Source organism: Leiobunum rupestre, chromosome 3 (assembly GCF_980474605.1).
Source record: "Leiobunum rupestre chromosome 3, qqLeiRupe1.1.hap1, whole genome shotgun sequence".
NCBI lineage: Eukaryota > Metazoa > Arthropoda > Arachnida > Opiliones > Sclerosomatidae > Leiobunum > Leiobunum rupestre.
Window position 1 is genome coordinate 37,933,853 of NC_143386.1, and position 27,670 is coordinate 37,961,522.

At 36.5% G+C, this 27,670-nt stretch overlaps 9 non-coding genes across 9 annotated transcripts; 8 read left to right on the plus strand and 1 right to left on the minus strand.

The window, feature by feature from the left end:
* Positions 1–675: 675 nt before the first annotated feature.
* Positions 676–840, plus strand: LOC149951662 (U1 spliceosomal RNA). Its single transcript, XR_016480134.1, has one exon. It is a non-coding gene; the product is annotated as a U1 spliceosomal RNA (small nuclear RNA).
* Positions 841–7,371: 6,531 nt separating this feature from the next.
* On the plus strand, positions 7,372–7,536 carry LOC149951663 (U1 spliceosomal RNA). The gene has a single exon (XR_016480128.1). It is a non-coding gene; the product is annotated as a U1 spliceosomal RNA (small nuclear RNA).
* Positions 7,537–8,357: 821 nt separating this feature from the next.
* LOC149951664 (U1 spliceosomal RNA) lies at positions 8,358–8,520 on the minus strand. Its single transcript, XR_016480131.1, has one exon. It is a non-coding gene; the product is annotated as a U1 spliceosomal RNA (small nuclear RNA).
* A 4,988-nt stretch (positions 8,521–13,508) lies between these two features.
* Positions 13,509–13,671, plus strand: LOC149951665 (U1 spliceosomal RNA). Its single transcript, XR_016480127.1, has one exon. It is a non-coding gene; the product is annotated as a U1 spliceosomal RNA (small nuclear RNA).
* A 2,140-nt stretch (positions 13,672–15,811) lies between these two features.
* LOC149951666 (U1 spliceosomal RNA) lies at positions 15,812–15,976 on the plus strand. Its single transcript, XR_016480139.1, has one exon. It is a non-coding gene; the product is annotated as a U1 spliceosomal RNA (small nuclear RNA).
* A 2,836-nt stretch (positions 15,977–18,812) lies between these two features.
* Positions 18,813–18,974, plus strand: LOC149951667 (U1 spliceosomal RNA). The gene has a single exon (XR_016480130.1). It is a non-coding gene; the product is annotated as a U1 spliceosomal RNA (small nuclear RNA).
* A 2,318-nt stretch (positions 18,975–21,292) lies between these two features.
* LOC149951668 (U1 spliceosomal RNA) lies at positions 21,293–21,457 on the plus strand. The gene has a single exon (XR_016480149.1). It is a non-coding gene; the product is annotated as a U1 spliceosomal RNA (small nuclear RNA).
* A 2,355-nt stretch (positions 21,458–23,812) lies between these two features.
* On the plus strand, positions 23,813–23,977 carry LOC149951669 (U1 spliceosomal RNA). The gene has a single exon (XR_016480138.1). It is a non-coding gene; the product is annotated as a U1 spliceosomal RNA (small nuclear RNA).
* Positions 23,978–25,278: 1,301 nt separating this feature from the next.
* Positions 25,279–25,441, plus strand: LOC149951670 (U1 spliceosomal RNA). The gene has a single exon (XR_016480141.1). It is a non-coding gene; the product is annotated as a U1 spliceosomal RNA (small nuclear RNA).
* The last annotated feature ends 2,229 nt before the right edge of the window (positions 25,442–27,670 follow it).

Here is a 27,670-nt window from a genome sequence, read left to right on the forward strand (position 1 = left end):
TCCAAAACGGTAAGTCGCGAGTCCAAGTCACAGCTTGAAGAGAGTATCAGTGCCGAAAAAAGGTTCGGTTAGAAAATTAGCATTAAAGCAATAGGAAGTGTCTTACTTATTATTATTATGTTACTTATGGTATTAGATAGAAAACTTCATTTAAAGTTGCCATCTTCGTACGAATGAGCACTAACGCCTATCTCATGTCTTGTCACACAGCAAACGATGTCCTGCGCCGTAAAATTATAAGTTAAGGTAGTCGAAATAATTAGTGAAATCTATTTGTAAAATTCATATCATACCTCAACACGATTTGAACAAGAAAAATACTTAAAACTAATTAATCTTAGGCCAAATCGCTGCTTAATGACTTAATCTGAAGTCTACAAAAATGGCGGTTAGTAAAACTTTAACATATTTATGGGCTTAGGTATGGTATTTCCCCCTCCATTTGTAACTCTCACGTCCAAACGCGATGTGACGCGCAGCTACTGAGTTATGATTATTGAAATCGGCAAATGATTTTTGAACAAATTCTTTAAAATGGTAAGTTTATATTCTTTATAACTAAAAATTAAAATTCCAGAAATTTTCAGTAGTAACAATTCAGAAATTTAAATTTAATCCTGTTCATATAGATTTGCGTGTTTAAAGTTAAATACTGATATGATAGCTACATTAAGTATACTTACCTTGCGTTGCTGCAGCCTTGATCTGTAAGGAGGCGAGCTAGGATGAGATAACTTCTATTGCACCGAGGAAGAGTTGACTCCTATCAACTACCGCAAAATGCCGTAGTTGGGACGCCTAATTTATGGTAGCAGGGTGTTGCGTACGCGCTCAACCCTTAGCTTTCGTAAGATAAAATTAAAACGTACATGTCAGCTTAGCAGTACCCAATCTTAGAGATAGAAAATAAGTAGAGGCCCAACCAGGGGGAGAAAGAGCTTTTTTTTCTGTTACGAAAATGTTATTCCCTCGTGGCATGCGTTATAGGGAAGAAGTACGTAGCGCCACCACACCGTAGTGAAGGAACTAGAAATATACGTTAGAAACAACTACAGCATTTGAGAACCAAACTTTTAGGCTCTAAGGAAGTTTCTGTAACTTGTAATAGGCTTTATTATCATAAATAAAGTAAATTTTTTTGAAGTTTGAAATATTACTTATTTTACATACAATTTTAAATGAATTAAAATAATTTAACCTAAGTAATTATGTAAATTTAAATAAATCTGAAAATGGTTGAAGCTTGTGAAGTTTCAAATTGGATTTTCCCTTGAGATTCAACAGAACCGGGATAAAAGTATACAATTTTAATGGTTTAATAATAATTGTGATATCGGTATATACAAAACAACTTTATAGCGGAGTTACAGCTAACATAATGATTTGGTCAGTTCGTAGACACTCGAAATTAATAATATACATCTAGCACCTACTGTTGCACGGAAACCCTAAAACTCCCAAAAACGTCTTCGGATGTACAAAAAACGTTCTATGGTCTCGACACTCTCGAGTTAGAAGTGTCATCCTCAGATTAAGAATATACAGAAGAAAAAAATCCATTATAATTAATATTCCGTGATTAATGTTTTTTAAAATTTGTAGTCAGTATGGATGGATTTTGAATTTCAAATTTATTCATTATAAATCGTCTCAAACATCAATGCACTGGGTTGCAAAAGGCTTTGGAAACTAAGAGAAACAAAATTAGATTGCTGTGAAAACAACTTCATGTAACTAAGCAATAATTTAAAGCTTAATCTCCAAAAAACTCTCTTCGCGAAATGAGAAAACGAAAGCTTTTATTGAATATAGACGAAAGATTTGGTCCAACTTCAATCGAACTGTTTTAATTCTTACACCAAACTGGATTGAAAAATTAAAAAAACGGCAATACCCTCAGTTACTACGAAGCTTTGCCATGACAATTCATTTTTATTCTCCGAAAGCATACGATTTCTTGAGAAAACACCTTTGTTTACCACATCCCAACCCTCTACACTGAGAGAAAAAATCCCTGTTCAAATTACATGAAAGTGTTGGAAGCAGGGGATGCCAAGACGTTTCTGAAAATATAACAGTTTATTCCGTATTATAATATTACAAGTATTTTTATGTTAATTTAACATGATGAAATAGCTGTAAATAACACAGTAATAAAGTCTGTCAAATCAACATGAATAACAGTCTGGAGTACGTGAACCTTTTACGTAATTTAATTGGCATATTAAAGTTGGTCTTACACATCCATCGGTAGTAAATACTTTTTACATCTCAGTAAATTCGATAAGTAGCAAATAATTAATTCAACAAACAATATTGTAGAAAATACACTAACACGTTTAGTCAAATTTACGAATATGAAACTCAATTTTTGCCGAGGTAACTAGGAAAAATTAGTTAATATGCAGGGCCGATCTCATATTTTTAATAAACTATAATTAAATTTTTATCCGAACAGTCAATTCGATATAATCCGGGGCTAAATCCCTCAGAGAGACTCAATAATGCCCAACTAGTTCTTTGGTGTGTAAAAATTAGGCTACGTTCAGTCTGCTTTGGTTAATAGTTTTTAAAGTTTCACGCGTAAGGTTGATTTCTAGTACATAACTAAGGTAGCCTACGTAAAGAGACTATATTCCAACATATAGCACCTTGATAATTTACATGTTTACGAAATTACTGATACACTGCTATTTCACTAGTAAAAATGATTTTGTTTAAAAAATAACAATAAAATCAGAAGATTTTTGAACAAATATTTACATGTTTTACGAGGCAACTGGGTTTTAAGGTTTTCCAGATAGATACAAATCTAATTGTGAGCCTCTCTGGTTCAAGAGAAATCGGGCCAAGCCTTTTGCCTCTCTATAATCCAAAGTAAATAATCACGTGAGTAGTATTTTACCGAATTGTTTATTGCTGTAAACCAATTCGACAAACGACTATGAGGCTCTTTCCATGAGCGCACCCAGAGCGACCTTTTGGTGTCGACGCATCTGAACGGTCATGGAAACGGGTTTGTGCGATAAAAGTGGTCGACCTTCTTGACACGACAAAAGAGGTGTTCCGGGGAGAAAATATCGCTCCTTTTTGTTTCTTGGAAACGGTCATCGCATCGTTCTCACTACATTTTGGGTGTTTCTCTCCTTATTCCTTCTATACTCGGTGTGCCTCTTAGCCAATTTCCGAATTGAAAAACAACTGGTAAATCTAGTGCTTCTAATTTCTATCGGAACATATCAATCCGTTATCTTTTTCTCACATGATCAGGTACAATCTGAATTATATATCCAAACTGCTTCACTAATTTCACCGTCAAATTTACATTTATATGAACGTATAAATTTGTGGCGTAAGCGTAAAGGCGGATGCACACATAGCCTTCGCGCGAAATTTCGCTAGCAAATCGCGTCGCGTCGCGTGACTTAAATAGAATGGAAGTCATGGCGCATGGGCGCGTGCGCGAAAATTCGCAGGCGAAATCGCTTGCGAACCGTATGTGTGTTTGGGCCTTAAGTCAAATTAGTTTGGGTGAAAGCCGAGTTTGACTTAATCCACCGCATTGAGCTAGAAAGAAGATATTAGGATAAATGCTTCAAAGTGCCAGTTAGTAGCACTACAAGTGGAGCGATCTACTCATCAGTGGGGGTTCGTTCGACAATGGAAACAGGCAGCGATATCGCGTCGCGTAATTTTCATGACCGCTCAGATGCGTCGACACCGAAAGGTCGCTCTGGGTGCACTCATGGAAAGTGCCTCTAAATATTAAAACGCTCGCTCTTTTCTGAAAGAAACACTCGCTTAAGTTGTATCAAATATCTCACGGTTTTTATATTCATTCATTTTTCTTATTTATTTCGTACAATTTGTATAACGTTTTAATTAATATTTAATTAAAACCATTTGAGGCCGATAATGGATGGCTATAACCACAAAACATATCATGACTCTATCATTAATAGATTTCAAAATAGAGCTATATAAAGTCAAAGTTTAGTCAATCCCTGCCTTTAGCAGTGCACCCAAAAATATAATTTTGGGAAATGTCGGATTCAAAAACATTTCCATATCACTTGTGAAGGATTATCAAAGAAATTACCATGCATTATGCATAATTAAATTTACGGGATTCAGATGCTATTAACTACGTAGAGTAAGGGTGGTCATACGGGGGGCGCCCCCAAAGCAATTAAACAATAAATAAAACTGTTTAAAACATTTGTGTGCGGAAATAACCAGTTTTTCAAAAAATATTGGCTCTCCGATGAATTATACGTTTGAAGTTTGTAAATTGGAATTAATGGATTCCAGTATATCTACAGTGTCAGATATGCTAAGTGTTTTTAAATAACTTCAATGTTAATCTTACTGAAGCTAGCCGTTTAAGTACATATCTGTTATTCAAGTAAACTTTACATAATGAACTGTTAATTTTACACTCTCGATGTGTGTAATAAATACAGCTGCAAATATTTCTGAACATTTTTACAATGTCCTTCTGTACATTTTAAAAGACCAACCCATTTTTATAGAATACAGGCCATTTATGTACTTATGTTCCTGTATAAAATAAAGGATACGTGTCATTTGTACAGGATAATTCTGTACAAGTTGTACACACACGTTTCATGTAAATATCTTCTGTTAAACTAAAGGATAACAGTAATTATCACAGAATTATTCTGTGCAAGTCATATACAGACGGTTCATGTAAAATTATCCTGTTAAAACTAGGGTTTTTCTCTCGGTGTAGGATAATGGATAAACAAAATCGGTCCAACGTAGCTTCACAGCTGAAAGTTTTAACTACATTAAAAATGAGAGTAAGAAATCAGATCATCAACTTTTAATAGCATTATCTATTGATGAAATGTTAATCAAGAAACATACTGAATGGACAGGAAATAAATTTCCCGGATTCGTAAACTCAAGCCACTGACGAAATTGCAACATCAGCCCTTGTATTTATGGATGTGGCTATCAACGGCATTGGAAAGTCTCCAAATGATACTTTTAAATATAAGATTAAGACAAATCAGCAGATGGTCATAGGGCCCAAGCTAATTTTGGTGCCCTCTTCAATATGGACTTTGTGGATATTTTAGTGACGTTAATAAATGATTACTTCAAATGGTATTGAAAAATGTTTACGCATTTACTAAAATTACACCGGAAAATAAATTGTGAAAAGTAAATGATAAAACTTTTGTTATTTTAATTTTTTCGAAGCCTCCTAGTGCCCCTTGAATCCTTGTTGGCCTAGGCCCAGGTCTAGTCGGCCTATTGGATAATCCGGTCCTGGATAGTTAAAAGTAAGAAGCAGTTCGAAAACTTACCACAATAATCCTTTTCCATGGACAATTTTGTATGCAATGCGTCTATCAGAAATATATTATTACGATTGATAGTTGTATTTAATCTTGGAAATTAGAGGTAAAATTAACTTTTCTCTCTCGAAATATCGACGTTTTTTACAATCTGAAATGACGTCGTAGAGCCCAGCTGGTTGCCATAAAGGGAGTTTAGCTTCTTAGATGGCCGTTTGTGGCGCCACGTATTTTCTTCTCTATAACGCATAGCTCGTGAAGGGGGATAGCACGGCGGAACAAACCCTCATATTTCATTGGGCCTCTACTTATTTTCTATCTCTATGTATACCCAATGCATTTGCTTTGGAAAAAGAGGAGGATAAATGTAAATGTACATTGAACCCGTTAATAAGTTTATATTTGTCCCGGACACTCGCACAACTGTCACTATTGGGGTTAGCGACAGTGGCGTCGCCAGGGGTCGAAGTTTGGGGGCGCTTAAGCCATAAGCTATCAAGTTTAGTTTTCCTTTTTTTGGAACAACTCTTTTCAAGAAAAATTCCAAGATTTCGCCAAAATTAAGATGGAGTTGGCGCAATCCTAGAATCCTCCCTCAAAAGCGATCCTCTTCGGTACGCCCTGTTTTAGGTGGTTCTCAATATTTTCTCTCACCGGGTAAACCGGCATAGCGAAAAATTAATAATTTACTTTTGCTTAGAATAGGAGAGTTACGAGAGTAGCCAGTAAATATAGAAATAAAGGTATATAACGACACATTTGAAAAACTCAAGAGCGAAGCGGGACAGACTTTTAATGGTTTTACTAGAATTTTACTCTGCCACCTAGTAGCAACAAACAGTGCAGCCCACACAAGGAGAACGCAACCCGTCAAATGTCGTGCATTTTTTTCTGTACAGTTTTAATTGGTTAGACGCTTTAGCGCCTGCTGCCGTCTGAAGGAGAAGAATTGGAAATTGTCTTCCCCCCTTTCCGTAAGACGCTCAGCGAAAAGGCTTGCCTATGAAATTTGTACACAACACTGCGTTAGCGGGTTTAAAGGCTAGCTGCGTTCTCCTTGTGTTTGTTGCTCTTAGCTGCCACAGTGCCTGGGGTCACCTTCGCTGAACGCCTATTGCGAATGTAACAATCGTCAGAGAGAACGGATAGCATTCCAACGCAACGAAAGGTATTTTAAAAGAAACTTAAAGGAAGGAGCATAAGAGGGATAATTATGGCTGAGAAACTTAACGAAAGAGCAATATCTTCCAAGAATTAATATTTGGGCATTGCATGCATTGCTCCAGCTTAATTAATGGGAACATCGAAACCGTGGAGCATCTTCGCGTCTTAGCTCAATTATTTTAACCAACACTACGATATCAATTATAGTATAAACTGTTCTAAGCAGAGGCGTACTTATTTTAACCGTATTAAGCACTGGTCTTGCAGTTTTAACTAAACTATGCACTGGCGTTGCACTTTTAAGTCTACTAAGCACTGGCTTTGCGATTTTAATTGCACTAAGCACTGGCTTTGCGTTTTTAACTGTACTAAGCACTGGCTTTGCGATTTTAACTGTACTAAGCACTGGCTTTGGAATTTTAACTGTACTAAGCACTGGCTTTGCGATTTGAACTGTACTTAGCATTGGCGTTGCAGTTTTAAGTCTACTAAACACTGGCTTGGCATTTTTAACTGTACTTAACACAGGCTTTGCAATTTTAACTGTACTTATAGCAATGGCGTTGCAATTTTAACTGTACATTTTCAGTAAATTAATACTAAGGTGTACAAAATATTTTTTATGACTTTCTCCTCATGCGACAATTCATTTTCCGTATTTTAATTAAGGACTGCTCTTTAGGCGGATGCCTATTTATATTTCGCATTTTCCCCCAAATTATTTCAACTTGATCCTTACAATAGGCCAAAGAGTAGTTATGAAATATCTAAGTGTTATTACTTGACTTTCTGTCGATGTATATGAAGAAATGAAATAGTACCATAGGGGGTTAAAGCTTGATTTGGCGAAGATGGGTATAACCTCGAATTAATGTGTTCCATACTTACTTGGCGGAGCTTCGATCTCGATCTGGTAGGAGACAGGCTTGGGGAAGGTTTCACCATTGCACCATGGGTGGGACTGACCCTTACCACTTGTCGCAAAATGCGACTTGCGGGACGCGCAATTTTTGGTAGCGGGGTTTTGCGTTCGCGCTCGACCCTTCTGAAAAAAAATTAAAAATCAATTCTTTAAGTGTACTCCCCAATGCGTAGCGAAAGTGGGAACACGGCACGAAGTATTCACGGCTGCTCGGATATTAGATTTCAATCCACACCCTATTAGAGTCAGCTATGTCTCGTATTAAGAGAACCAAAATCTTGTTGGCTTAAAGGCTGGTTTTCACTAAAGATTAAAGAGACCCCGAACCCTACATTCTCAGTCACTGTTACTTTCGACCACTACCAAAGGCGGGGATTTTCCGCTAAACAAAGTGATCTGTGTTAAATATTGAGCAGCTGCAAATAAACACTCACTTAAATTTTTACACCGCGGCGTTTCTGTCCTTTCGGAAAGCTACTTTTTTCCCTGCGCCACTTTAAGCCTAAGCGGAACAGTCCAATTAAACTATAACTTGGACTTCCAAATGTTCAAATTTATTAATGTGTATGTATTAATAAAACGTACAAAGATTGTAAGAATTTACGTAACATGCGTATTATTTTTCATCGAGTACGTGTAACGATTTGGACTATTTTTTTGAAACTCAAGTCTCTGAAACGAAGCACTTATGAATACATGAATTTGTGGTAGGTTAAGACACCTAATGTCAAGACATACTTATCGGAAACATCCTGTACAATAGAAGGACACAATACATTTATTTATGCTTCCTTTTTTTACACGGTATTGACATGAAAATTCTTATTAGCCCCGCTTAAATATAACTTTAGAAGGTTCTAAGACCATAGTGTCTGACACCCCATAACAACAAATGATTTATAAAACATTTGTTTATTTAGGGCGATTTTTGGATCATCAAGGGAAGGGGTCGAGTGCATACGCATGACCCCATTGCCAGAAATTATACGCCCCATTTATTACAATTTGCCAAAGTGGTTGAAGTCAGTTGCACCCATATGCAATGGTGCAACCTCTTCCAAGCCCGCCTCCTTTCAGATCAAGGCCGCAGCGACGCCAGGTAAGTATGATATGTAGAGATTTGGGGAAAATATTCAGTTTTCCAAGGCGACATGTGACCATTTAATTATTCGAATTGTTAAATTAAATATCTTTGCAAACACAGGAACGAAGTAATCAGCTAGAGACTGTTGAAAAAATAAATGGATACCAATATCACGTTTCTTAAGATGGTTTACTGTATCGAATTTCGCTGTTCTCTTCAGGATAAGGCGATATTTTTACGTCCTGTCAGCGCTATCGAGCAGGTGCAATAAATATTTATAAAACGGGTAAAACCTATTTTCTCTTGGTAAATCGGTTGTTTTTCGTACTTCGTACTTTGGAATTACCTGACAGTGTTCCCTATCTCTGGTTAGGGTAGAAAAGGGAAGAATTTGGCGGAGGCAGGCAATCAGGTCGCTGTTGTAGGAGTTCGTGAGACAGATGGGGGAAATTTGGTCTTATTTATCAACTATCTGCTCCGAAATGTTATTTCTAAAAGAGGGTTACTTGTTGAAGCAGTCAATCGATTTCGACCTATTCAATATGGCGGCCATTTCAAAATGCCGGCACTCAACTAATTTTAAAAACGTCATTTATCGGCCCCTCAAACGCCTTATACGTTGCCTTTTACACATAGCAGGAAAATGGGGGAAAAACGGTTATGGCAAGTTGTATTTTTGATATACTAGCTGTTTCGATTTTAAGAAGATTAATCAATAATGTAGACTAGAACTACAGTGGTGAGGATTTATAAACCGATTTTTATCTGAGCAAATTAGTATTTACTTTTTGCCGCTGGATGGCGCAAGTTATAAAAATCTGTCAGAAATCATTTAACTGACGGCCTTCTTTCCTATCGAACAGTCCTTAGGTCAACGCAATAGGCGAAACACCGACCGAGATGTACTCTTTTAAAATTAGCCAATTGGCTAATCGAACATAATTTAATCAACAAGTATTTAATTCAATATCATGGATAAAACAAAGTGTTACGCTAGAATTTTGCATTTTCAATTTGATACTGGAAATTTGAGTATTAAGAAATTTGGGATCAATTTTAATTTATCTTGCGGGGAAGAAATCAACGAAGTTCGGAATTTTAGTATTTAGATATAAAGAAATAAGTGAGATATGTGCGAGACTTTCGGATAAACCTGGATAAAAATGCAATAAACTTTTTTGGAACATTCGATGTAAAAATTTTGACTCAAACTTGGATATCCATGCAACATCATTTTGTGAAAAACAACTCCAAAAACAGATACACAGCCTTAAAACTGAACAACGTTTCTCTTTCTTGAACCAAATTCTTTGTAAAAACTTTATACTATAAAGTTGTTATTAATGACTTTTTACCTCTCCGAGGGGACAAAGTCCCCTAGGAGGGGTTATACAACGACCGTGTCTGTCTGTGGGTGGGTCTGTGGGTGGGTCTGTGGGTGGGTCTGTGGGTGGGTCTGTGGGTAGGTCTGTGGGTAGGTCTGTGGGTGTGTCTGTCTGTCAGGACTGCGAACGCGTTCGCATTTTCGGTGCAAAGTGTAATCACTGCGTACGCAGTTTCTCAAAGGGTTGGCAAAACCACCGTGTGACGGTGAGCGTTAACGGATGCATTTGCGGTTTGGTTTGGATGGTGTTTTTTCGCTCACCGTCGTGACGGTTTGGTGTATTACGGTTTTTGTAATGTTTATGCGTAGGTTGTGAGTGTTGAATTTGTTGTGTTTGTGTTCTGATGGATGTGCATGTTGAGTCTGTTGTGTTTATATGGGCGTTTTCTCTCCAACTTCTTCTTAATGACTTTGGGACGGACCGAGTGCTGAGTGTAATGCTACCTCTCAACGTCCAATGGCAGGGTTTCCACCAGTTGTACACGGTATTCGTCTTAGTATCAATTTGCGATCGCATCGGGCGGGATTTGAACCCGAGACCTCCTGATTGACAGGCGGACGTTCTACCACAGAACCACCGACACTTGTTACGCCTTATTGAAAATTAGACCTTCAGCTTTATCGGAAGCGTATTTAATAGAGTACGAAATTTTGGTTTAATTGAAATAGAATTGAAATTGAAATTATTGCATCGAAGAAATTCTACTTTAGCGTTTCTCTATTGATTAAAAATAAATGCGCCACCCAGGTTTCGAACCCAGACCATTCGGCTTGGCAGTCGAGCGCTCTACCACAGAACCACCGATAGCTCCTTAGATTCACTGAAATTAAGACAGGCATCGTAAGCATAATAGGTAATAAAGTCTTTTTTTATTAATGAATTTATGAAGGCCTAATCTGGTATTTTTTAAAGGTTAAATCTTGTTTTAGCGCAGTCAGCCGAGATTAGAGGGTTAAAGGGTAGACCCTGTGGGTGGTCCACTTTTTTAACGACCTATATATAGTTCTGTTAATTCAAAGGAGATAATTTAACGTTAATTGCTTTAAGAGCTGGCGGTTCGTCAAGTGGCTCTCTGTGCTTTGTTGATGGTAAGGTTTTTGCTTCTTGTAAATACATTTGGTGTGGATATTTGGATATCTACGATTTCTAACGCAGTCAATGATTTCTTGGGTGTGCGAGTCATTATATGATATTGGAAATTGGACGGCATTGGTCTTTTTCATGTGGTATGCGTCACAACGTCAACAGGAAGTGAACGAGTCGTCCACTACCAGATATCTACGGTATCTTCATCAAGGGCGAGTGTTGAAATAAAATGAGCGTTAAAGATGCGGCAAGTATTTCGTAAGAGAGTAATTCCAAAAAGCCTCTGTAGATATTTCTTTCATTAAAATTTGCTTCGTATTATATTTAACTGATAAACTTGTTCTGTAAAAGGGTTTAATTCAATTGTGCATTGTTATAGTACGTCTAACTTACTGTTGTAACTACTTAACTTATGATATTCTGAATAAATTAAAATTGGTCGTTTCGTCTCAATTATTTTAATTATAATAAAAATTTTATACCGGGCGGGATAGAAATGGGTTAATATTTTTAACAAATAACTCTAAATTGCGGAGATATATCTTTAAGGGTTATCTCGAGAAATTAATACCACTAGGGACAATTCTTCCGAGGAGAGGTATATTTTGACTTGCCAACTTGTTAGTTTTTGATACTCTAATATTTTAAACTGGATATAGTATAACGTTACTTCTGCGTATTTCGAATGTGCGTGACGTGGAGGGTATTTTCACGTTTTATTAGGATCAGTTTTTTAATTTTAAATATCTTTCGTTTTATTTGTATTTTATTTCGTTTTTTCAGTCGTATATTTTTATCGAGTTGTAAACATCGTGCGCTTACACTTATGTTGGTCTGGTTATTAACTGGGTCGTCATTACTTCGTAATTTATTTTAAACGTTTTCTCGACTGATTAAGATGTTTAATTTGAAATAAAATGGGCGTTAAAGATGCGGCAAGTATTTCGTAAGCGAGAAAAATACAAATACCCTCTGTAGATATTTATTTCATTAAAATTGGCTTCGTATTATATTTAACTGATAAACTTGTACCGTAAATAGAGTTAAATTCCATTGTGCATTGTTTTAGTACGTCTAACTCGCTGTTGTAATTACTTAATTTATAATATTCTGAATAAATAATACTCGGTTGTTTGGTCTCAATTATTTTAATTATAAATGAAATTTTATACCGGGCGGGATTGAACCGGGATTACGTTTTTAGTAAATAACTCGGAATTGCGGAGATATCTTTAAGAGTCATCTCGAAAAATTAATACCGTTAGGGACAATTCTTCCGAGGAGAGGTATATTTTGGCTTGCCAACTTGTTAAATTAAGATAAGTCTGACAATGAAGTTATCTCAAACTATTGATACTTTAGCAAATTAAGTTACAATTTAATTTTTTTTGTATTATTCACAAACGTTTTAAGTAATTAAAAGTTTAGATACAAAGGCATTTCTTATTGAAAATTTAGAAAAATTGTTGATTAGGTATTTGTCATTTGGAAGACTACATTACTAAAAAAGGAAGATATAAAATTAGATTAAAAGTAATATTTGCACCTTTAAGGCTTTAACTGGTAAGAGCTCTAAGCAGTTTTTTCAGTTCTGAGAACTGTTTTTGTTATAATACAGTAATTTATATTTATTTTTTTCGTAGCGTACCCGTTGCACCTCACAATTACAAGTCTCCAAAATTACATCAGTTGCGCATGCGAAGAACTTATTTGAGGCACGACAAAATCCTACTAATATTAGAATGAGCTAGGGGTTTCTCCTTCATAGTAGGTTTATAGTAACGAAAAGGCAAACAATATGTACAGAAACACCATGAATTAGCTATTTCAAGAAATATTTTTACACGTGTGAAAATTTGAAACATCTTAAAAACTTTGAGGTGATTGGTGCTCGGGTTTTTTGTAAGTTATACTACGGGAACGGTTCTACAAGACAGTGATGAAATATTTTGCAACATCTTGTATTTCATGGATAATTTCCTTTAGAAAAAGCGGTATTTTGGTCAAAATTGGCCCTTTGACTGCATTTTACAGAAGATCTGTTCAACTGAATTTCATCAAACTTAAAATTTATGTATAACATAATTCTATACACGATCTGCAAAAAAGAAATTCAGTGGAATTCCATGTTGGGAACGTTTGGCCCTCTGGTGGCATGTAGCGAAATATTATTTATATTTTCGGATACAACTAAAAACAAAATTAAATATATATATACATTTATTTTATTAAGTTGATATTTAATTTTGTCACTAAAAAGTCGGGTTTGGAAACACTGTGCGCTGACCTGACGTAAAAATATCGCCACATCCTGAAGAAAACAGCGAAATTCGAAACAGTCATCCATCTTTGGAAACGTGATATTGGTTTCGGTTAATGTTTTCAGCAGTATCTTTCAGATAACCTACTTTACGCATTTACAAAGTTATTTAATATATTTATGCACATCTGTATCACAAATATCGAATATTTAAAAGGTCACATGCCACTTTTTAGTTGGTTTTTAAAAACTCTATATTATTTTGAAACGAAAAATGGTTTTACTTACCTGGCGTCGCTGCAGTCTCGATCTGAGAGGAGGTGGGCTTGGATGAGGCTATACCATTGCACTTTGGTGTTGTTGACTCTAACCATTTGTGCAAACTGCATTAGATGGGGCGTACAATTTCTGGTAGTGGGATCCTGCGTACGCGCTCGACCCCTTACTTGCTCAATACTAAAGATAAACATACTATACTTAGGTATCGTTACAGAGTATCCAGTGAAAGACTACTATTTGTTCTGATACAAGTATGAGTCCATCCAAAGTGGGCCATCTTAGTAACCATTCGCGCATTCGTTCGAAAATGAATGTTACGAAGATTCTCTTAAATCCATGTACAGTTCCGACATGTTTAATTTTGTTGGTTTTTTTTTTATAGTGTCACCTAGTGAGTTCAGTTATACCTTTTTGGAAAAAACAACATCGTGACCATTTAAATCTTATATATTTAATATATTTGCGGTTACGAATATTGCCCCAAAATCAAACCGGAAGCGGTAACAGCCCACGAAGTAAACTTCTCATAACTCGATATATAACTTAACAGATTTAAAATCGCTTAAGAATTTCAAATGATATTAAACAAATAGTATAGGTTTAATTATTGAATGCAACGTGTCAATTTAGAAAATGTTAATGGGGGGGGGGGGATACTGTTCACGACCACACCATGTTACACCTAACCTTCGAAATTTTATATCGTAAGATTTTAAATTTCGTTCGTTTTTATAAACCAATCGCAGAACTGTTCGACTTAAGTAAACACAAATTAAGATCTTTGCGGTGAATTAGACTACATTCATTTTGAAAATCGCACCTTAAAAATAAGTTAATGGTTACTTCCACATTTGCAGTACTGTTTGTTGTGAAAAGTCTAGGTAACCTAATACCTACTCGTTATTTTTCCTGACCTATTCCGACCTAACCCATTTCATTTAAGGTTTTCGAGTAAACCGAAAAATTTCACGATTTTGCTGAAATGTAAACACCCTGAAAATTTCACATTTCTAGGTAATATAGTTTTGGAGCAAAATGCCTGGGACAATCAAATTAAATAGTCATAAAATATGAAACTAAAGAATAAATACTTTAATTTTACATTTCGTAGTAAATTTTTTTGCGTTCCTAATAAAATTTTCCGTTTAATAATTAGTTTATAAAACCTATACATACTTAAATATTCTCAGAAAAGTTGAGACTTTCTTGAGACGGCCTGATGATGTATAAGATAAGGTACCCTTTCCTTTTTTAAGTTGGCATAAAGTCGAATGTTATTGGTATACTGACAGTTGGCCGACCCTTTTTCGAGTAGGCCATTTCGACCTAAAATAGTGCAGAAGGATGACCACGGGTTTTTACTATTATCTCGATGTCGGCCCGACTCTAAAACGACTCATTTGTGCTGCAGGGAAATGATCTATAAACCGATTTCTGCCTAAGAAAAACTGTTTTTACTGTTTGCCGCTAGATGGCAAAAATTTTCAAAATATTTCAAAAGAATTGGATGTGTCGATATTTTTACGTTAGGTTAGCGCTGTACAGCGGATGCAATAAAAACTTATAAATAGGGTTAAACAAAAGCCTTTTTTTCCGATCGAATAGTGCTTAGGGCAACGCAATAAGCGTTACACAGATCGAGATAGGGTCTTTTTAAATTAGCTGATTTCCGCCATTTTGAATTGGCTGCCATCTTGTAGAGATCCGTCTAAGATGGATCTTGGAGCAGTGAGCAACTCATTGATGTTTGGACTGGGTCACTACTGATATATTATACTTAAATTTTGTTTTATTGTTTAAACCGTGTTCCTTATTATGGTTATGCCGGCTTGTTTTGAAGAGTACCGCACTGAGAATCTGGCACCCGACTAACAAACCAAAAATATTAATAATTAGTGAGAACTATATGTTAAATTTACGTCATACCTAAACACATAAGGGCCTCAAACTAGAAAAATACTTTAAAATAATTAATCCAAACCCAAATCACGGCTTAAAGACTTAGTCTGAAGTTTACAAAAATGACCGTAAGTAAAACTTTAACACACTTATGGGCCTTAGGTGTGGTATTTAAACTCAATTTGTAACTTTTACGACCAAACGCGATGTTACTGAGTTATAATTATGGAAATCGACAAATTATTTTTGAACAAATTCTTTAAAATGGTAAGCTTATATTCTTCATTACGAAAAATTAAATTTTCTGAAATTTCCAGGAATAACAATTCAGAAATTTAAATTAAATCTTGTTCATATAGATTTGAGTTTTTAAAGTTAAATATTGTAATGATAGCGGAGTTACGCATACTTACCTTGCGTTGCTGCAGCTTTGATCTATAAGGAGGCGGTCTAGGATGAGATAACTTCTATTGCACCGAGGAAGAGTTGACTCCTATCAACTGTCGCAAAATGCGGTAGTTGGGACGCCTAATTTATGGCAGCGGGGTTCTGCGTACGCGCTCAACCCTTCACTTTTGAAAGATAAAATTAAAATGATCATTTCACCTATCAATTTCCAATGCATGTGCCAGGGTTTTCTTTACTATTGAAAAAGAGGGTAAATAATTTAAATATACACTGATCAGTATTGACTTCTCAAAGTGTGTGCAATGAGCGCTGTAAGGTTTTTGTTTTCTGGTATTTCGAGTAATCTTCTTGGAAGTGAATTTGCGCTACAGTAGCACTTCTAACTGCAGGAGTTACTTAATTGTTGAGTGCGATGAATATCCTCACCAGCAGGAGTGAAATTGTTTTCCTCTTGAATGCGAGACAAAAATGATCGTTTGTTCTGCGATTTAAATCTTGAAGTTCATCTTTTAATGTGCAAGGCAAAGGTGCGATTGTCTTCATTAGCTTCATTTTCATCTTACTCTTTCAAATTTCAATAATTTTATTGGTTATCTGATCTTTTTTTAAGCCCGTGACTAGACTTCCCACGAGTGTGCCTAACGAAGTCAAGCTCGTTTAAGGTTGTTTTACTGAGACTTCCTTGGGCTGTGGGCTTTTTGAGTGCAGGCTTGATCTTCCGGAAAAAATGGTTTTCCAGCCATTTTGCAGGCAAAATAACACCACAATGTGGTTCCTACGTGTTGATACACTCCAAATCCGGCTTTACAAACGCACCAAGCATAATGTACCATACCCGTTTTTGTATTTATTATAATTTCAAAATTGTACTTTGAATTTATAGTGAAAGACCCTTTTTATTTTGCCCTTGGTGTATCAACTTACTATTTTTATGAATGTGTTCTAAATAATTGGTCGATTTCAATATTATAACTCTAAAGCTTGATTTAACACACCTAAGCCCATAAGTATGTTGAAGTTTTGGTGGACTTCAGATTAAGTCATTTAGCCGTGATTTGAATTTATAGTTTTTAAGTATTTTTCTAGTTTGAGGCTCTTATGTGCTTAGGTATGTCGTAAATTTAACAAATAGCTCGCCCTAATTATTTCAACAATCAAAACATAATAACAAACTTAGGTTGTTATTTTCTTATCACTTGGGCTGATTGAAAATGTCGGGACTTGCAGTATATCGAATTTATATATTCGAGATAGATTTCATTGAAAACATGGACCATACGTACAACCCCTTCAAAACGAGCTGACATAACCATAAATAGGAAAGCGGTTTAAACAACAAAAAAATAAATCCGAACATAAATGGGTAACATACTTCTCCAGGATCTATCATAGAAGGATCTATTCAAAATGGCGGCCAATTCAAAATGGTGCAAATTGGCTAATTTTAAAAGACCATTACGCCTATTGAGTTGTCCGAAGCACTATTTGATCGGAAAGTATTTTTTGTTATAATTTTTGTTTAATTTTGCCATCTAGCGACAAAAAATAAAAACTGTTTTGCTAGGCAGAAATCGGTTTATAGATCCTTACTTTCAAAGTTCCAGTCTACATAACTGCATTATAAGTTTGGTGAAACATGGAATCTTCGATCATCCCAATATATGCCAGATAATAAAACTTTGATTCGGCTCGCTGATTCTACGTACCAAACTTAAAAAGAAAACTAAATTAATTTTATGCCGTCCTGACCGCTTTCAAGCTTAAAATCATTTCTAAAGGGGGAAGATAATTATGGTTATAAACTAATAACAGATAAAGAAAATTCGATTATATTAAATAAATTTACCAATAAAGCAATTTCTGATGAAGAAAAAACAATTTTGCCCGTTGTCTCACTAGATGGCACAAGTTATTAAAAACTCTTATCGAATGTTGTATAGGGCAACGGAGTAAGCGTATCAATGGCCGGGATTAAATTAGCTGAGTGCCGCCATTTTGAACTGATGCCAACCTGAATAGACTACAACACACATAACTTTCGATCACCCCAAGTTATCAGAAAATAAAATCATCTTTAGTTGGTAATAGATAACCTACTTTGCCCCATCTGGTTCAAGAGTGCCACCATTTTGAATTGGCCGACATATTGAATAGAACTCGATAGCTGGCTACACTAACAAGGAGACTACCCGAGGTGATTCTCACAAATTTTTTTGAAATTAGGGTGGTGTGTAGACGGTTGGGTACCATGAAATTTCCTTAAGGGAAAATTTGCAATAGACTTCCGTTTTGCACTGGCAACCGAAAATGTTTTGGCAACTTCAAACGAAAATATTACAAAAATGAAAAAATTTAATTTAACAAATCCTTAGCAAAATGGTCAATTTGGTCAAATTTTTTAATAAATTACCTATTTTGTGTAAAAAAGACAAATTGTTAAATGCTTTTATTTTTAAGAATATGTGATGTAAATTTTCGAATAGATAGAACGCGATGAACTCCTACACCGAGTAGCCTCTATCTAAAATTTCGGTGCTGAAAGTGGATAGCAGAAACGCTATTTCCTCCATCTGTCTCACGGACTCTTGCAACTGCGCTCTGATTGCCAACCTCTCCCAAATTCTTCCGTTTTCTACTCTAACAAGAGATAGGGAATACTATTAGATTATTTCGAATTACGCAGAACAAAAATAGCAAGTTTAACCCGTTTTATAACTTTTTATTGCATCCGCTAGAAAGCGCTTACATAAAGTAAAAATATCACCTTATCCTGAAGCGAACAGCAAAATTTGATGCAGTAATCCATTTTTGAAACGTGATATTGGTATCCGTTTATTTTTTCAACAGTCTCTTGCTGATGACCTAGTTCTTGTGTTTGTAAGGTTATTTAATGTAATACCGCCAATTATTTTAAAACAATTTGAATATTTAAATGGTTACATGTCACTTTTTATTTTGCTTTTGAAAAATAAATGATTTCCCTAGAACATTGCCACTCATACTTACCTGGCGTCGTCGCGGCCTTGATCAGGAAAGAGGCGGGCTTGAATGAGGTTGCACCATTGCACTCGGGTGTGATTGACTTCAACCACTTTGCAAACTGCAATAGATGGGGCGTATAATTTCTGACAGTGGGGTCCTGCGTACGCGCTCGACCCTTTCCATTAAAGTTCTAAAGATAAACATTAACGACTTACAGAAAGTCTGTGATAATTTGGGATAAGAGCCGTCTAAGGTTTTACATTTTAGCTGGTTAAAATGCATTTTCATGTCTATAGCTTGTAAAAAAAGAAAGGAAATATGTTGTGTCCTTCTATTGCACAGGGTGTTTCCGCAATGTACGTCGTTAACTTTAAGGGGTGTCCTAATTAGCAATAATTGTCCAATGAACATGGGTTCTTAAATAATGTTCAGAAATATGGGTTCCAAAAAACTACTGCAAAAACCGCTACACGAACTCGTTCACAAATAATAGGCGTGTTACGAAATTTCTAACAATCTTTGTATATTTTATTAATACATACACATTAGTACATTTGAACATTTGAACATACGAGTTAGACTTGAGTTGGTTTGTTCCGCTAAGTCTTAAAGTGACACCAGGGTAAAAGGCTGGTTTTCTAAATTGCAAAAGGGCTTATTTTCAGAATGTCTAAATCTCAGTGACGGTGAGCGTTGACGGGAAAACATGGGTTAGGTCTACCGGAATATTTTGACGTTTTCAGTTCCTTTTCCGTAATTTATTTAAGCACTGCTCTTAAGGATGATGCCAATTTAAATTTCGAATTTACCCCAAAATTATATCAACTTGATTCTTACAATAGGACAAAAAGAATTTAGGAAATATTATGCATTATTACTTAACTTTCTGTCGTTGTATATGAAGAAATTAAATATAGCCATAGGGGAATATAGCTTGATTCGGTGAAGATAACTTTGGCCTTTAATGCATTCTAACAAAATTAGTTGGCGGATTCTTGGTCTCGACCAGGTAGGAGACAGGCTAGGAGGCGGTATTATTGTTGCGCTGTGGGCGGGACTGACTCTTACCACTTGTTCCAAAATGTGACTTGGGGGACGTGAAAGTCGTGGTAGTGGGGTCTTGAGTTCACGCTAGTCCCTTTTAGTAAATAAAAATAATAAAAATGCAATGTATGTTGTAATAAAACCATCTCTTTCAGTGCTCTTTAAACAGAAACACTGCACGAAGAGTTTCTGGAAGCTCAGTTTCTAGATAGGCCTAGAAAGCCAAAAAACCTAACAACAATCCATACGTGAGTCATATCAAGTCATCTATGTAAATTTTCATAGAAACTATGTAGAAAATTGGTTTGGAGTTACGGCAGGAAGTGGGTAAGTCAGCCTAGCTTTTATTAAACCCACCCAACCCAGGCCCGAGCCCAGAGCCCAAAATTTATAATTAAAGCCCCCCCTCCCGTTAACCGGGTTCCTGGTTCAGACGCGAAAAACCCTGTTCAGATTTTCCAGAATTAAAGTATTAAAATCCCATTTTACTTCGGTCAATTGGCTGTGTACAAAAAAGTAACCAAGAAATAGCATGAAACAATTTTAATTACTTTTTTAACGACTAAATCATCCGCAAATGACTTAAAATTATACAAGGGGTCGTCTGGCTAAAGCCAAGTGAAAATCAGAATTAACAGATGAAACTTTCATAATTATTTTGTAAAAGCTTGGCGGCCTTTACCTTGAAAATGAGGCCCTTAACGGGTTGGGGTGTGCAATAACTGGTGGCCCTCCCCGGGGAGTTGGGGCCCAGCTCTTGTAATTCATAAGAGCGGAGGTGCACTGGGAGATGTTAGCTCTGAACAAATAGTCCTATCTCTACCTCCAACTTCGGTCACGTTTGGGCTGGAAACTGAGCTTCGGCTTAGGCTAACGGAGAGGGTCCCGGAAAACTGGTCACCTCGGTGGCTTGGGTAGCCTGCTGTGGGGTAGCGGGTCTCCGTATGAGTCGCAGTGGTCCAGTTTCCTGTCCAGTACCAGCTGTGCTGAGTTACTAGGACCGCTGTGTGCCCGTCGTTCCCCTTTAGGAGCTCTTTCTGAAGAGTGTGACTCTCCACCTACGTAGGTATGGAGTAGCTATAGCATCCAATCTCTATCCCACATCTGTGCGCGAAGTGGGAACTGGTCGCCCCATTGCTGCGCCTTTTGTCGGGATGAGTGGCTTATGGGGCTTAGGTGACTAGGTGTGGTATTTCCCCTCCTTATGCAACTTTTACGTACAAACGCGATGTTACGCGCAGCTACAGGAAATCAAGCTTTACAGTTACAATTTTTGAAATCGACAAATGATTTTTGAACAATTTCTTTAAAATGGTAAGTTTATATTCTATATTACTAAAAATTAAATTTTCCGAAATTTCCAGATATAACAATTCAGAAATTTAAATTAAATCCTGTTCATATAGATTTGCGTGTTTAAAGTTAAATATTGCAATGGTAGCGAATTCGAGCATACTTACCTTGCGTTGCTACAGCCGTGATCTACAAAGAGGCGGGCTAGGATGAGATAGCTTTCCTTGCACCGAGGAAGAGTTGACTCGTATCAACTATCGCAAAGTGTGATAGCTGGAACGCCTGATTTATGGAAACGGGGTTCTGCGTACGCGCTTAACCCTTCACTCTTGAAAGACAAAATTAAAATGAACATGCCATCTTAGCCATATCCCATTCAAGTGCAAGGGATGTCTATGCTCTGAAAAAAAGGAGAAGTTTTAAAATCTGCTATGATCCCATAACAAGTTAATTTTTGTCCTGGACACTCGCCTGACTGTTAATAATGGGTTTAGCGAGACACTTACTGATATTTGGTTCATAAATGTTTAGCGTTGTGTTTCGGCTTAAATTCTAAGTTAATGAACCATTAACTCATTGAGAATTGCCATGGATAAATATAATATTGGGTTTAAGGAATCAACTGTCATCTTATACAAAACATGACGCATAGGCCTAACGAAGGTTATAAAACCAGTAACTTTAAAATTACCGGAGGTCTGTTTCAAAACTAACCCAGAGGTTTAATGGCAGAGGCATATCGAAATATTAATTAATCGTTTGGTTGAAAAATTGACCGTAAGATCAATTACTAGAAAAAGATTATCAATGTTCTACGCCCGAAGGTCATTGAACGTTCCTGGTACCTTACAACCAGTTGAAGAAAATACTTTACACACAGTCAACCATAGTTTGTGGTTAGTGTGGAAGTATTGATGAATAGCCTTCAAAAAACCACATATTAAAGATAGGCCCAACAAAAGCTATTTATTCTATTTTCCCACCGTTCTTTCTCTTTTGGAAACTTAAACAAGGATATCATTGGCTTTTCTTTAGAACTATTACATAATTTTGCAGAACAATTACTTCCAGGCTTATTTCTTTATTGCTACAAACACTCAGGATAATAATTTCTGAGACGAAACGCGTAGATATATTTTTGCGTCTGAAATCCGCTGTTTGAGATTTCGAAAAATGCGCTCTCTTCCGGCCGTTAGGCGTCGCTCCGCTCAGGACTTTTTTAAAATTCAGGGGGTTGCTTTTCGGGCGTTGTTTCATATCTCTATATTGCCAGTATCTCTGGTACTAAGCACAAGCGTTGCAGTTTTGACTGTACTAGCCTAAGCAATGGCGTTGCAATTTTAACTGTACATTTTTAGTAAATGAATACTAAGGTGTGCAAAATACGTTTTTTGTGACTTCCTCTTCATGCGACAATTCGGCCCACAAGGGGTCGGAGTGTGCAATAACTGGCGGCTTTGCCGGGGAGTCGGGGTCCGGCTCTTGTAACCCATCACGGGCGGTGGCGCGCTGGGAGATGTTAGCTCCGTCCAAATGGTCCTATCTCCACCTACGACTTCGGTCTGGTGTGGGCTGGTAACTGGGCTTCGGCCTGGGCTAACGGAGAGGGTCCAGGCAAACCGGCCAACTCGGTGGATTGGGTAGCCTGCTGTGGGGCTGCGGGCCTCCGTTTGAGGGCACGGCGGACCCATCTCCCGGCCTTTTGGACTCCCACCGGGATATCCGGTGCCAGCTGTGCCGGGTTACTTGGACTGCTGTGTGCTCGCCATTCCCCTTTAGGAGCTCTTTCCAATGGGTTTGGCTCTCTACCTTCCTAGGTAGGGTGTCGGCCGGCGTTGCCAGAGCATCCGCTCTTATTCCCACTACTGTGTGCGAAGTGGCGGGCTGGTCGTCCCATTGTTGCACCTTCTGCTGGGTTGAACGGCTTGCGTCAAGGGTGCGACCATCAGTAGTGGGGTTCTGCTACCCATGCTGGTTTTGTCACCTGCCCGGGCTTGTGGACGCTGGCGTAGGGCATTATGATGACAGACCTCCGGTGGTGTGGTTTAAATCTTACCGGTACACCGGGCTATAAATCTGACACAAGTCATGCGACAATTCATTTTCGTATTTTAATAAAGGACTGCTCTTTCATCTGATGCCTATTAAAATTTCGAATTTTAGTTTAACTCACATTATGACGCAATTTTAGCTGTACTAATAAATGCGAACCAATTTTAACTAAACGAAACCGTAGCGAAGCAATTGTAACTTAAATAAGCAGTGGCTTACATTTGAACTATTGAACATGTTTGACCAGGTTAATACTGGTGACGCAACTGCGAGAAGAAAGAAGACCCAACTTTTATCGTGTATGACAGCTAAATCCTTGCAAAATCACCAATAAATGCTAAAAAAATAAATAAATACGAAGTTATACAACGTATTTCCTCCTCACTAGACAGATTATTTTGCTTAATTTAACGAATCACTATTCTTTAGACTGATTACTATTTAAATTTCGAATTTTTCTCAAAATTATTTCCACTTGATCTTTACAATAAGTCAAAAAGAAGTTAGAATATATCTATGTGTTATTACTTGACTTTCTGTCGATGTATATGAAGAAATGAAATATTACCATAGGGTATTAAAGCTTGATTTGGCGAAGATGAGTATAGCCTCTAATCATTACGTATCATACTTACTTGGCGTAGCTTCTATCTCGATCTGGTAGGAGACAGGCTTGGAGAAGGTCGCACCATTGCACTAAGGGTGAGATCGACTCTTACCACTCGTCGCAAAATGCGACTTGCGGGACGTGCAATTTTTGGTAGCGGGGACTTGCGTTCGCGCTCGACCCTCTAATATATTAAATAAAAAATGCTGTTATCAAAGCAGTTCAAAGGTTGAATTAAGGGGGAGTAGTTGATATCTATGAAGGCCGAGAATAGAAGTTATTCGATGAATATGGAAACTCTACGCAATACTTGTGAACAACTTCACGATAAATTGCATGGTCAGCTCAAATATGGGACCAAATAGTTGTATATTATTTCTTCTGGTATCGGCCGTTTTCGAAGATATCTAGAGTAAAACCCTTAAAAGGGTGCAACAGATCTATGGTTGGAATATCTGGCTAAAATTAGGCCCTTGGTGTAATACCAACACGAATAAAATCAGGAAACATTACAGGTTTCATTGTGAAAACCCAGAATACAAGTATAAATAAATAACCTAGAGTACAGATTTCTAAAACCATAAAAAAATCGTCGAATGTTCATTCGGTTAAAACTCTATGACACGCAATAAAGTTAAAAGTACATAGGCGTAATGTTAGAATATGGATAGGTGTGTCAATTTTACAGAAACATTCTGAACTATTGACAAACATATTTGACTGTAAAGTATACAGGGGATATCTGGCATCAGGGGTTGCCAGTAAATTTATGTTGTTGATACGGTACATTTTCCTATCAGCGTAGCGCACCCGGTGGATTAAATTTTAAGTAATTTAAAACGTGGAATCTGCGATCATCCCAATTTACCCTCAAATTAGATTCAGCTCGCTGATTTTACCTACCAAACTTGAGAAGAAAAATTAAATTTAATTTAATTCCTTAATGTATTCTGGTCATACGCAAATAATAGATGTAGAAAGTTAGATTGTATAAAAAATATTGACCAATAAACCAATTTTGATTTGTCCTGTAAGATGGCATGAGTAATAAAGAACTTCGTTACCTTCTTTCCTATCGTATGCTGTATAGGGCAACGGAATAGGCAAATCAGTGGTCCAGATATATGGTCATTTTAAATTTTCCGAGTGCCGCCATTATGAACCGATCGCCATCTTGAATCCCGTTTTACCCGTTTTAAAAATTTGTATATTACAACGGCTAGATAGCGCTGTAATACGTAAAAATATCGCCACATTTTAAAGTGATACAGCGAAATTCGAAACAGTCATCCATCTTTGGAAACGTGATATTGGTTTCAGTTTATTTTTTCAACAGGATCTTTCTGATAATCTAGTTTACGCGTTTAAATGTTATTTAATATATCTATGTACATTTGTATTACAAATATAGAATATTTTAAAGGTCACATGCCACTTTTTAGTAAGCCTTTAAAAACTTAACCTTGTTTCACAGATGATGATGAGTATACTTACCTGGCGTCGCTGCAGCCTTGATCTGAGAGGAGGCGGGCTTGAACGAGATTGCACCATTGCACTCTGGTGTAATTGACTTCAACCACTTATGCTAATTGCAATAGATGGGGCGTATAATTTCTGGTAGTGGGGTCCTGCGTACGCGCTCGACCCCTTACTTAATCTAAACCAAAGAGAAAAACACTTACTATTTAACATTTATGTATTTCAATATTGGTCTGAAAGACTACTCCTGAGTCCAATGCAAGTTCGAGCCCGTCGTAGAATTGGATTAGGTATTCGTTCGAAAATAAATGTTACGAAGATTCTCACAAATCTATATACGTTAAATGAACATTTGAATTACAACGCTGGCTTGGACGCGCGAGTTACAGTTAATTTGGTCGATTCCGCTTTGGCTCAAAGCGGCGCCAGGAGAAAAGGTTGGTTTTCGAAATTGCGTAAAAGTTTATTTTCAGTAGGTCAAAACCACAACGACGGTGAGCGTCAATGGGAAAACATGTGTTAGGCCTATCGGAATATTTTTTAATCTATTTATGTGACGTTTTTGGTTAAAGTGAAACCTCGTACTGCTATTGGAATCCATTCCCTTGCGCCTAGTAAATAGTGTTTACCCATTTCCGGTCAAAGAAATCGCTTCGTTTTTAAAACTTTAATGGGAAAGATCTGTTTTCGAACCTATACTCGAAATCAATGTTACCTGATCCAACTTAAGCGATCGGCATTTAACATTAATAAACATCCGAGTAACTTCATTACCTGATCAATAGATGGCCTTAGTCCTCGTCCGGGCTTTAAAGGCAATTCTCAAAAGCATCCCCCGATACAGAAAATATGTCGCATCTTCCGGACCTTGCCCTTAAGCACGCTGGGAAAAATCATTGAGTTAATTTACATTGAAAAATTAGTGGTTTTCTGTCCAATCGTTAGTTGTAAAATATTTTTAACAGAGTTTTCATGATCTTTTTAATGTAGAAGCAGATGATATTACGAATGAAGGTGAATTCAATTTTTAAGTAGAAAAATACTTTTATAAAAATATAAATTGGATTACAAGCCATTTCATGCTCTTCCTATTAGTATTAGCAGGAATCCATAGCTCTACATAGAATGCTAATCTTGCCGTATCGCTTATGGTAAGATAACTCTGACGGCTTTGGCCCCGCCTACGAGATATAAAATTCCCTCTGCGCGCTCTCCCCTCTCACGTTGATGTTTATTAAATTAACACACTGAGAGAAAAATATTCGGTCGATTTTACAGGAAAATCAAGGACCCAAGAGTGTCCATGTCTTTACGTAGATTGTACCTGGCCTTTCGTGAAATCTATGTACGTCGAAAAATATGTAAATATTACAGTAAAAGGTTTACGGTAGATGATATTATTTTCACAGGAAAATATAAAAAAATTACAGTAGGTAACTCTGTACATTTTACATAAACTCTAGAAAAGTTTCGAGTTAAAAACGTGGAAACTACAGATCAGCCCCCAGTATATTTGACCGTAAGTTATGTTTATTGTATTGAAGAGTATGGGAAATATACAGTTAAGAGTAGTGTTGATTGTACAGTAAGTTGGGTTTATTCTCGTGAAGAATATGTAAAATATACAGCTCAATTTACTGTATATTTTATAGTAAATTATGTGTATTATATTGAAGATTGTGTAATATATACAATTGGTAGTATTGTAGATTGTACAGTAAGTTAAGTTTATTCTCATTAAGAATATCTAAAATATACAGTTATAAGTACTGTAGATTGTACAGTAGGTTATGTTTATTTTAGTGATGATAATGTTAAATATACAGCTCAAATGACAGTAAATTTTACAGTAAGTTATGTTTATTGTATCGAAGAATGTGTACAATATACAGTTTGGAGATCTGTAGATTTTACGGGTAGTTTTGTTTATTTTATGAATGTAAAATATACATTCGGAGTACTGTACATTGTACATTAAGTTGTGTTTATTATCGTAATAAATATGAAAAATAAACAGCTCGAAGTACAGTACATTTTATAGTAAATTATGTTTATTGTATAGAAGAATAAGTAAAATATACAGTTCGGAGTTGTGTGTTTTACATGAACTTCACTAATTAAAAAATATAGATTTCCTTTCATTTATGGTAATGTTTTCATATTTTATTTCAGAAACTACCGTTGCAATTACTTAACAACTGGAATGAAATTCACAAAAAATAAGGTTAAATGCCAGTAATTTTAGGCTGGGTCCACTCAAAAGCGGACACTTTATTAATCAATCCACTATCTTTGGTATTAACGAAATTCTTGGGGTTTTCCGGATTTATAGCGGCTACGAACCTTAAAAAAACAATATATTAAAAAATCGATGTAAAAATTGTATGATATCCGTGGAA